General features: G+C 47.3%; 1 pseudogene; it reads left to right on the top strand.

The window, feature by feature from the left end:
• Positions 1 to 789: 789 nt before the first annotated feature.
• Positions 790 to 12,160, top strand: part of LOC126951961 (transcription factor BTF3-like) — a 32,074-nt pseudogene continuing 20,703 nt past the window's right edge.

The following is a 12,160-nucleotide window of genomic DNA, read 5'->3' as shown; positions in this document are numbered from 1 at the left end:
TTTACTCAACTGTTAACACGTCTCAGCTCTTCTTCAATATCAACATGTTTTCCCATGAACACCGAGTGTAGCATTTTCCCTGTCTTATCGGCCCTAGCAACCAGGAAAGCAGCCACTCGATCCAACCTGGAGAGATCCCCTCGCACTCCGCTGTTAAGAGCCGGGGCAGAAATGCCCAGCAACTGCCGTGGCATTTATACCCCAGCTCTCAGCAGCAGTGTGCATTTTTTTTTTAAACTGTAGCCACATGACGTCATTCCTAACTGGCCAGCCTTCCTTCTCCCCCGACTCAATGCAGCCCTCGTGGCCTCGCAGTCCAGGTGCTGATTTGCAGAATGGTGGGAAAACTTTGGGCTCTTTCGTAGGGGGTAAATTTTCTTTGGGTCTCAAAATATCCCTAGTTCCCTAATCCCTTCCCTGGGTCGAGAATGGGTGGCGTGGGCTCCAGGAATGCACACCTGATTGCTGAGAAGCTCTGGCTTGGCTTGCTGGGTGGCCCCAAGAAAGACTTTTTACTTCCAAGGGGCTCCCTCCTCCCTGCTGTGAAATGGAACGCCTTTTGTCTGAACCCCACTTCCTTCGGTGCTGACATGCAACTGTTAGGTGTTTCCCACGCCTGGCAATCGTCCCTAAGCGCAAAGCTCGGGGGTGCTTTGGTGATCCATGGAAAGGCTGGCAGGCGTGTCTTGTGATAGGAAGAGGTTCTGTTTATAACCATATATGTCTCCCCAAGAGAGCCGATAAATAATGTGCTTGCTCTGGCAGGGCTGTCTTTCCATAGCTGCCCCAGGAGCCCTTTGGCCCCCACTGGCTGCTTCTCCTATTTCAATTTCCATGTCCTCTCGGTTTTGTAACTCAAGGAGCTCCCCTGGCTTAGGAACAGCTGACAACTCCACAGCTCCCAGCAGTGGCACCTGGAGAAGGGGCGGATGGGCACTGACTTGTGGGCGTGCTCTGGGGCACCCCGTCCCCAGCTGTCATGAGTCATTTACAAGGTGAGCAAGGATGCAAGCTGTGAGGGCGGGGGAACGTTTGGTGCAGACCCAGGGCATCTGGCAAGGCCGTGCGGGTGAGTTGTGAGATGGGGAAGAGCATTGCTCCCAGGAGAATCCCACAGACAGCCCTGCCACCACATCCTGATTTTCCACCTCCATCCCTCCACAGACATGGGGCCAGCCCCACATTTGGGGGCTGTGTCTGGCTAGACTCCAATCACATTGCTGAATCAGAGAGCTCAAAGGCTCTTCGAAAACCCATCAAACCCAAGCTTTTTATGTTGCAAATGAGGAAACCGAAGCCCAGAGAAAGAGTAATTGTCCTAATCAGTATAGGAGCCTATCTCCTGTCAGAGCTGTCCCTCCGCAGCCAGAGAGCTCAGGGGCAGCCCCCATCCCACGTGTGCTGCGCCTCCACACCTGCAGCAGGGGGAGGTGAGCACAGGCTGGGACCAGTGCTGAGGGTGAGTGGGGCGATCAATTGGAAGTCATCAATTTCATCCCTCATGGTGGGTCCCTGTCCCCTCTCACTCTGCTGACCCCTCCCGCTGCACTTTCCTGGCCCCTTCCAAAAGTAGTGGCTTTTCCTTGTGGGCTGATATAATTCCTTCGCTGCCTTCACCCCAGGAGAGGGACCAGCTGATCCAAGCTAGGGTGGCTGTGAAGCTAGGGTGGCTGGAGGCTGCTCCTGTCATGATTGAGCACCTGGGGTGCAGGGAGCAAAGGGCCATCACAGCACAGCCTGCCATAGCGGGGGTGGCTGGCAACGACTGTGCACGACCATGGCCAAGAAGCTGTTAGGCTCTGATGATCCTGTCACTGAGCCTAGGAGTGGGAATTTCTGAGAATGCCCCTAAAGGTGGCAGCATGGACAAAAGCTGCTCCCTAGCTTTGAGGGGCATCTTTCCTCAGAGACCTGGAATGCCATGCATCTGTTTATCTCCCCAGAGAGCCTGTCTGCCGACTGTTTACCTCTGATTTCTCCATGGGCTCAGCGTGCCATTGGCATTGAATCCATGTTAAAAAATAGTAACATCCGAGCCATCGACTTTCACATAAAGGCCTTGGAGACCCCTGCCAGACTGTGTCTTCTACGTGGGGCCGGATTGATCCCTGCCAGATAGCCCAGTTGGAAGGGGCAAAAAGAAACAGGACCCCAGTGCCAGGAGCAAGGGACCCGAGGACCACTGAGCAGGTAGTGGAGTTTGCCCTGCACTCGGCCAGGACTCAGAGGTCACAATAACATGGAACTGGGCCAGGGACTTTGCCGGAGGTGCCTAGATGTTTGGTATTTCTGAACCAAAGGCCATGGCTTTTGCTCCCATGTTTCTGATTCTGTGAACTGGCTATGCCTCCCTCCAGATTGCCAGGGTTTCTTTCCTTTTCCTGCCAAGGAGTGTCAGGTGTGCTGGTGGATTGGACATTTCAGACCCAAGCCTCAGGCTGGAGCTGGGGCCCTCTGTCCCCCTCTCTTTCTTGTCTGTCCCTCAGAGAATCTGTTCCACCATTGTTTGGCCAAGACTTCCCCGTCTGGTGGTTAAGAACGGAGGGACTGGGGTTTTCCAGCCAGGCTGCATCTGTGAGCTTTGTCTTCTTCCTTCTTCTAAAAACTGTGAGGCCTGGTCAGTGGAGTCTAGGCAGAGTGTTCTTTCCAGCTAGCACTCTCTCTCTGCCGCCTTCTTCTTCTTCTTCCTCTCTCTCTGCCTCCTCCTCCTTCCCTCCTCCTCCCCTCCTCCTCCTTCCCTCCTCCTCCTTCCCTCCTCCTCCTTCCCTCCTCCTCCTTCCCTCCTCCTCCTTCCCTCCTCCTCCTTCCCTCCTCCTCCTTCCCTCCTCCTCCTTCCCTCCTCCTCCTCCTCCTTCCCCCTCCTCCTTCTCTCCTCCTCCTCCTCCTCCTCCTCCTTCTTCTTCTTCTTCTTCTTCTTCCTCCTCCTTCTCCTCCTCCTCCTCTTTTTTCTTCTTCTTCTTCTTTTCTTCTTCACAAGCTTTCTGTAACTTACTTAATCTCCCCACTGAGCCAGTTTTTAAAAAGAATATTTTGTAGACATGGAGTCTCACTGTGTTGAACAAGCTGATCTTAAACTCCTGGTCTCAAGGGATCTTCCTACCTCATCCTCCCAAATTGCTGGGATTACAGGTGTGAGCTACTATGCCTGGCTTGAACTGATGGAGTTTAGGCAGTTGAGATTTGGAGAGAGTAAGGAAGTGGCCAGGGCTGGTGGCTGGCAGGTGGACAAGCCCAGGTGTGATTTCCAGGGCTTGATGCTGACACCTGTGGAGGAGGGCTCACCATGAGAAAAACGCTGCAAGAATGCTGGATGCACTTTGTCCCTTTTCGTCTCTTCAATGGCCCTGTGAGGAGGTAGCCATTGCTATCTCTGTTTTAGATGATGAAATTGAGTCTCAGAGAAGTACCTTCCAAAATCATCAGGCGGGTTTCTGAGCCATTGTCATAGCAGCAAAAAATATTTTTGGGCATCCTTGACATTGTGGATGACTGCATTGTTAGAATGACCATCCGTCCCGGTTGGTCCTCAGCCTTGGGCGAGCCCGGAGGGCTGGTTACCCCATTAGGTGCCCCTTCATGTCTTTCTCTTCTTTTCCCACTGTGCACCTATTGCTTTGATCTTCATAGCAATGCGCTGTTATTTGAGTGGTACCCTTGGGAAATGTAGATAGAGCTCTGGGAGCAGAGGGCAGAATCTAAATCCAGGAATTGTGAGGATTACAGGAGCAAAATTCTTTGCACAGTGCTGGGAAGGCACGAATGCTCAGTACATGATGATTCTTGTTATTAGCACAATATGGTATGGAGGGTGGAAGAGAAGAGAGGGAAACCGGGAGCAACTGCAGAATTAGGCATCAGGTGCCATCGAAGCAGAATGGCTCCATTTGTTGAGCTCCTATTCAGGGTGGGCATTCCTTCCTTTTCCTGACTGGCATCCTCATGGCTGTGACTAGGTCTGGGAGGCAGGATGGAAGCCACAGGTTCCAGGTGAGGGCAGCCAGGCACCTGCCCAAGCCAGGATGGGGTGGAGCAAGGATATGAATTCACCTTGGTCAGACTCCAAAGCACTGATTTTAATACTGAAACCCAGCTACCTTTTGGGGGAAAGGGGATGGGGAAAAGACACAGTCATGAGGGACTCTGAAAGAACACAAGGCAGGGAGGCAGGAAGAAGCAGAGGGAGAAGATGGAGACTCTGTGGGAACTGGGGAATGTGAAGGGGTTTCCAGCCAGAGTTTTAAAGAATGGCCTCAGTGCACTGAACATTCCTATGTGCTAGGCGTATCTCTGTGGCTTCACACATATCAACACTTTCAAGCCTCCCCCAAAATCCTATGAGGTTGGTAGTATCATCATCACCACACCATCATCATTACCATCATCATCACCATCACCATCATCACCATCATCATCACCATCATCACCACCACCATCATCACCATCATCATCACCACACCATCATCACCATCATCATCACCATCATCATCACCATCATCATCACCATCATCACCATCACCATCATCATCACCATCACCACCACACCATCATCACCATCATCATCACCACACCATCATCACCATCATCATCACCATCACCATCATCATCACCATCATCACCATCACCATCATCATCACCATCATCACCATCACCATCATCATCACCATCACCACCACACCATCATCACCATCACCACCATCATCACCATCACCATCATCTTCACCATCACCATCATCACCATCATCATCACCACACCATCATCACCATCATCATCACCACACCATCATCACCATCATCATCATCACCATCACCATCATCACCATCATCATCACCATCACCACCACACCATCATCACCATCACCACCATCATCACCATCACCATCATCATCACCGTCACCATCACCATCATCATCACCATCATCATCACCACCATCATCATCACCATCACCATCACCACTATCATCACCACCATCATCATCACCATCATCATCACCATCATCATCACCACCGTCATCATCACCGTCACCATCACCACCATCATCACCACCATCATCACCATCATCATCACCATCATCATCATCACCACCATCATCATTACCATCATCACCACCATCATCATCATCACCATCATCACCACCATCATCATTACCATCATCATCACCACCATCATCATCATCACCATCATCATCACCACCACCATCACCACCACCATCATCATCACCATCATCATCACCATCACCATCACCACCACCATCATCATCACCATCATCATCACTATCATCACCATCATCACCATCATCATCACCATCATCATCATCACCACCATCATCATCACCATCATCTCCATTTTACAAATGAGGAAAGTGAGGCACAGAGGGGTAAAGAAACTTGTCCAAGGTCACACAGCTACTAAATGATGCAGCTGGATTCAAATTTGTCTTACGGTTAAGTAAGGATGAAAGGACCTTCTCCTCCTTCTCTCTCCTCCCCCTTCCCCCCCCATCATGTCCTCTTCCTCCTCCTCCTCCTTTTAAAAATATAGTCTTTTCTTTAGCTGCAAGGTCAAGTTAGTGGCATGTACGCAGAGTCTTATTTTTCAGCTAGCTCCTTTCTCTTTCTTTTTTCTTCTCTAATTAGAGCTGGGAAAAGGTGAACTTTTAGCCCCTCTGCCACATTGCCTTTTTAGTGACTCAAGCTAATCAGGGAGAAGGGCTGCTGGTGATGGTGGAGAGGGGATTTGGTGACTGGCAAGTGGACAGAAAATTCCAGATGTGTAGGGGTGTGTGTGTGGGTGGGTGGGTTGGGGGTTGTTGAGACAGAAGTCGCTCTAGGAAAGTAAACACTTGGATCCTGGAGCTTGAAACTCACCCCATCCCACACCTTTTTATTAATTCTCTAAACCTGTATTGTAACCTTCATGGTTGATCTACTTTCAGGCATGGGGAAAGTGCCAAGCCCTGAGATCACCTGTTGGCTTTGTCCCAACTCGCTGCTCAGGAAGCAGCCTTTGTGCATCCCTTGCTCCTGTGTCTGACGGGAAACTGGGGCGGGAGTAGCAGATCAGGAGAGGACCTGTGCTGGGTGTGGGTTCCCCAGCTCTGGGCGGGCTCTACCTGCTCCAGCCCTCCTGACAAAGGGGAGCCCATGAGTCACCAGTTTTGGCCTGCCTCACCTGTCCAGCCCTCTCCCCTGCACTGCCCCTGCCACCACCACCTCCTCACCCCATGCATTGTTCATCTGTTCCCGTATCTGTCCCCTTTAACTGAATCACCACTGGGCTTGTCCTGGGACCAGCCCAGCTGTGAACCACACAATCATGAATGGCCTGCACATCAATAGGTTGAAATGGTTAAACAATAAAAGTCTAGCACCAGCCAAGCTGGATGGTTCAACTTGTAAAGAAACAGAATCAACTGCTGCATAGCAGGGAGTCTTGTTTCAGGTGGATTTCACGCTGGAAGGTTCTCTTTCAGCCAACAAATTAGACAACTAGATATATACCAGAGCTAGAGAGAGAAGCTTTTTCTCTAAAGAGAAAGCATTTCACAGATCAGCTGGTAGAAGAGCATGAAATGCCTCGAACTACAGCATTGTACAAGTGTACATGTGAACTATGGTTCATCACGGTTACAATAACAACAACACAGAAATCAATCTTTATAGCCCACAGTAAGTTCTCAATAAAAGATTATTAGATATATGAATAAAAAGTCTGTTTCATGTTTGAAATCTGAGCAATTGTAGACCAAGAAACTGAGAATTCTGTGTAACAAAAATATCAATGCTGCTGCAAAACTGTGGTTATTCCAATCTGGATTGACTTCAAAAGTGGAGCAGTTTAAGGAACAGAAACAGATCATGAAGCCAGGATGATGAATGCAAAGAACCAGCAATGCCTAAAGGCAGGATTGCTGTGTATGATTGTCCAGGTTGTATATGGCACAGCTCCTGAAGGTGCACTTCGTAGAGACTGCAATATGCGTGATAACCCTGGAGTTTTTCAAAGTGGTGGCTCTGCATAAGATTTATCCCAGTCGCTTAGTGAGGGATGTGTGAAAAGTTAACTTCAGAGCCAAACAGTGCATATTATTCACAGTTCATCTATATATCTATCTATGCTTACCTTAACTGTTTAGCAAATTGCATACATAATTCATTCACATGAATTCAGCTTTTTTATGAGATAAATATAGATTCACAGGAAATTGCAGAACAATGTGCAAGGAGGTCCTGTGTGTCCTTCATCTTCATTCAGTTTTCTGCAGGTAACATCTTATAGAACTAGATATAATATTAAAACCAGGAATTTACATTGGTATACTCTACAGAGTTTCCTTGGATTTTACCGGCTTTGCATGAACTCATTTGTGTGTGTGTCTGTGCGTGTGTGTGTGTGTGTGTGTGTGTGTGGTTCTGTGCAGCTTTATCACACTGAACTGGTGGTAGAGTCTTGTAACCATCACCATAATCAAGATACAGAACTGTTCCATCATTGCAAAAATCTCCCACCTCCTTACTCCGTATCTAACCCCTGGCAATGACTAATCTGTTCTCCAGCTCTATAATTTCACTATTTTGAGAATGCTAGATACATAGGAATCCAGTCTTTTTCTTTTGTCAATCACATTTTTTTTTTTTTTTTTTTTTTGAGACAGAATTTTACTCTTGTTGCCCGGACTGGAGTGCAATGGCCCCGATCTCGGCTCACCACAACCTCTGCCTCCCGGGTTCAAGCAATTCTCCTGCCTCAGCCTCCTGAGTAGCTGGGATTACAGGAATGTTCCACCACCCTGGCTAATTTTGTATTTTTACTAGAGACGGGGTTTCTCCATGTTGGTCAGGTTGGTCTCGAACTCCCGACCTCAGGTGATCTGCTGGCCTCGGCCTCCCAAAGGGCTGGGATTACAGGTGTGAGCCACCATGCCTGGCCCTTGTCAATCACTTTTTAACTAGTTCTTTCACTGCAAAGTTCTGACTTAAGGATTTCTATGCAAACATAAGAAGTAGATGTGCTTGAACTACAGAGACCAAACTGAGAACAAAGTGGACAACCTTGTGCCTAGAGAGGGCAGGCCAGGAGACAGGAGAATATTTTGATTTATTAAGCACGTAATTGGGTGCCAGGCACTGTTCTGAGGCTTCATGGAAATTGCCTACAGAATGGTGTCCTGAGACGCTACCTCCTCTTGAGGGATTCTTCCCCCACCCCTACCAACCCACTCTCTCTATCTTCTGTGCAGATTCCCACTGGGTCGTCATCCCCCTGAGAACAGGAGTCTCTGGCTTCTCAGAGAGCTTGGTGTGAAGCACAGGGCCTCTGACCACTGAGTTGTTTAGCTTTGGCTTTCCCTCCCCATGGGTGCAGAGTAAACTCTAGCTGTTAGGGGGCTTCTCCCCATTCCTTTGTTCTGCCCTTGGATTGCCCTTGTTGTCACCTCCCAGCTGCTAGGACCAAATCCCACCTGGGAGCTGGATACAGGCAGCCTCTGCCTCCTGTAGCAACCGTGGCTGCTTCAGCTTCTTGCCGCTGAAGATTTGGAGGGAAACACACACGACCGTTATCGGCAACCTCAGCATTTTCAGGAATTAAAGATTAATGGAGAGAAACTCATTGTCCTAAATCCCCAGCTGGGTGTGAGGTTTAGGAAATTCCCTTCTTGAGGTTACTAAGCCTTGGTGGCCTGGTGAGGCTAGATCTCCAGTGACAAAATATAATTGACCTGGGGACTTTGGGGTGAATTGCCACAAACTGACAGTGAGGGGCTTTAAACCCAGGAATGAATGATTCAGGCATTGATGAGCTGTTATGTCTGCAGACCTTTGCAAACAGAAATGAATATGATGGGTCTGACAAGTTTGATGCAGTGTGGCTTGAAGTAAAAGCATTAACCATGGCCAGGTGTGGTGGCTCACACCTGTAATCCCAGCACTTTGGGAAGCCGAGGTGGGCGGATCACAAGGTCAGGAGTTTAGCCAGGCGTGGTGGTGGGTGCCTGTAGTCCCAGCTACTTGGACGGCTGAGGCATGAGAATCACTTGAACCTAGGAGGCAGAGGTTACACTGAGCTGAGATTGCACCACTGCACTCCAGCCTGGGTGACAGAGCTAGACTCACCTAAAAAAAAAAAAAAAAATTATCAACCACATTGTTTTTGCACTTTGATTTTGTGAAATCTCTACATGTATTTGTCAATGGTCCTATGGCCTGATGTGGAGAAAATACAGTCTTGGCATTTCAACTTGCTTGAACTCTAATGAATAAAGCTCAGCTGTTTTATAGGCAGAATCCTCCAGTGTTATATCCCAATAGTATACCAACCATTTTTGAAGCTGGACCACTTACCATTGTTCCATTAGCGCTGTGGCTCAGTACTTCATGTTGTGGAGCGTATATACTTTATTAAGGCAAATAATGATTGATTGTGTTGTGAGAATTTTGTTAGAAACTTGCAGCCTCCTTGAAAATTGCCTACAGGAGATAAGACGTCTGCATTTAACTTTTCTTTCTAGGTTAAATCCTAAGGCCATAAAGGCAGAAATTAAAAAGAATGATATTTGAGTTCATTTAAGTGCACACAAGGAGAGAAACAAGTCATTGTGTCGTTGTCACTATGCTCATTAAAAATCATGTGATTGAACTGAAATTCACCCAAAATGTAGGCATCTTGGTGAATTTAGAAATGTATCAATGAGTGACTCATTAGGTCTTTGTTCTTCATCCTTTTTGTCTTGGAAACCCCCTCTTTCTTGAGTCACTTCTCATTATGGTTAAGACAGTGTAAAATTCCCATGAGTCCTTCAAGGGCAAAAATAGATTTCCCTTATAGTGGATTCCAAATAGAAGCAGATAACATTAAAGCAAGGCCCACAGTGGATTGACCCTAAATGAAGCACTGGGAAGTCTTTTGTTTATAAATAAGAGCACGCGAGGCACTGGCAGTGCCTCCTTCTGTTTATAAGAAGTCCTTAGATTTGTTGTATGGACTTGCCATCGCCCTTTTCTCTTTGTAGCAAGTATCCTTCCTATGAGAGGTATATTAAGGACCCACACTCTCTCACCTACAATTCCCAAAATCCAGACAGCTGTGAAATCCAACAGTGTTTTGTATACTTGACACCATTGTGGCAGCATCATCTGACCTGAACTGGCTTGAAACAATGTGTAAGCTTTATTTATTTCACTTGCTGTGAATATTCATGCTTCATTGCAAAAATGTTAATGTATGAATATGAGACAGTACCACAAGCCCGCGTGTGTGGAATTACACATGGTATACGTACCACATTACCTTTGGAACAATCTGAAAACTTCTGAAATCTGTAATACATCTGCTCCAAGGGTTTTGGATAAGAGATTGTGAACCTGAAGCATACCTTTTTTAAAATATATACTACATAAACATCAGATGCTACTTTTTGATAGGGAATGGGATCCAACCAGATGACAGCTTGACAGCCTGCTTTGCCCTCTATTCCTAAGTCTAAGGCGACATGATCCTACCAGAGACCCCAGAGTCTGAAACTTCCTCTGCCTGCACCATGTCCAAGCACCCGTAGCCTTCCCTTTTATGCTAGCCAGGCTCAGAGGCAACCACAGCACCGTGGGCCCTGCATTTCCAAGGATCCCTTTCTGAATATTCCACATGGGAGAGGGAGAGTGGGTGGACAGGGCTTGGCTCACTGCGACTAGTCTTCCAGTGCGGTTTGTAAGGACTTCTGGTAAATTCGCTGAGTCATTTTCTCATTAATTTATCAATCTAGTCATTCACTCTATTAATGCTTATGGTGTGCTTTTGTTACCTAGGAATGTTTTATTGAGATCCTTGTATAAAGTGTGTGTGCATGTACACGTGCACACGTGTGTGTGAGAAACTTGTATGCAATCAGTATTTTCCCAGACCATACTTCAAAGAATCCAATAGATGTTAATCAGTTTTAAAGGAATAATATTTGCGTGATCAAATAAGTCTAGAAAATGGTGAATTAGGCCAGGAACAGTGGCTCATGCCTTTTAATCCCAGCACTTTGGGAGCCTGGGGAAGGAAGATTGCTTGAGCCCAGGAGCCCAAGACCAGCCTGGAAAACATATTAGTAGGAAGATGATGTCTCTACAAAAAATAAAATAATTAGCTGGGTGTGGTGATGCATGCCTGTAGTCCTAGCTACTCGGGAGGCTGAGGCGGGAGGATTGTTTGAGCTCAGGAATTAGAGGCTGCAGTGAGGTAGAGCGATGCCACTACACTCTAGCCTGGGTGACAAGACGAGACCCTATCTCTAAAAGAAAATGATGAATTAAACAATTCCACCGGTTTCTTCACTGCAGCATTTGTTTGCGTCCTTAATAACGCACGGCAGACGTTCAAAGGTAGTGTCGGCACCGACCAAGGAATGCTGGACCCTGGGCCTCTGAGCCCTCCCAGCTCAGATGATTCTTCTGTTCCACAGAGGCTGTAAGAGCTAAGGAGTGAATTGTGTGGAAGGTGGTAGAGCTGACCGACTCCGCGGCAATGGGAAACATTTCCACCCCGCTCCGTCTCTGCGTTTGCAGGGGCTGCTGACGATGGTTGCCTCCTCCAACGACTCCGAAAAAATACAAAAATGCAAGTGGCCACTTGGGGCTGCGCCAGCAAAGAGAATGCTCTTCTATAGACCCTCGAGAGCAATGTCCAAATGAATCTCTTTGAATTCCTTTTACTCCCTCGACAGCTTGCCTTCTACAGCAATGTACTATGAACAGCAAAGAACGTGACTGCCCTCCGACCTGTTGGCATGTTGAGAGGCAAAATTTCTCATGATCCAGAGTCTATGGAGGATGCGAGGAATCCCATTTTCATGTCTGGTTTTACAGCTGAGCTAAGGTCTCTCCTGGGAAAACCAACAAACATGGTCTATTTTCTATTTTAAAAGTTTGCCAAAGTTAGAATGCTGGTTTTCTCTGTGGAGGTTCAACACAACCTTAGGACTCTTAAACTGGACATTTTTGCTGGAAATAAGATATAGTTTTGAGGTAGGATGATGGCAGGTAGGACCCTTTAGTATTTGTTTTGTTAACTAATGACTTGAGTTCAATTTGTCAACTGAACTTAGGTCCTTTCTTTTCTTCTTTTTTTTTTTCAAACCATGTTTGTGGTTGTAGCTGTTATTGTTATTACCATGATCATTTC

This window comes from Macaca thibetana, chromosome 4, assembly GCF_024542745.1.
Source record: "Macaca thibetana thibetana isolate TM-01 chromosome 4, ASM2454274v1, whole genome shotgun sequence".
Taxonomy (NCBI): Eukaryota; Metazoa; Chordata; class Mammalia; order Primates; family Cercopithecidae; genus Macaca; species Macaca thibetana.
This window is presented reverse-complemented; position numbering and strand designations above follow the sequence as displayed.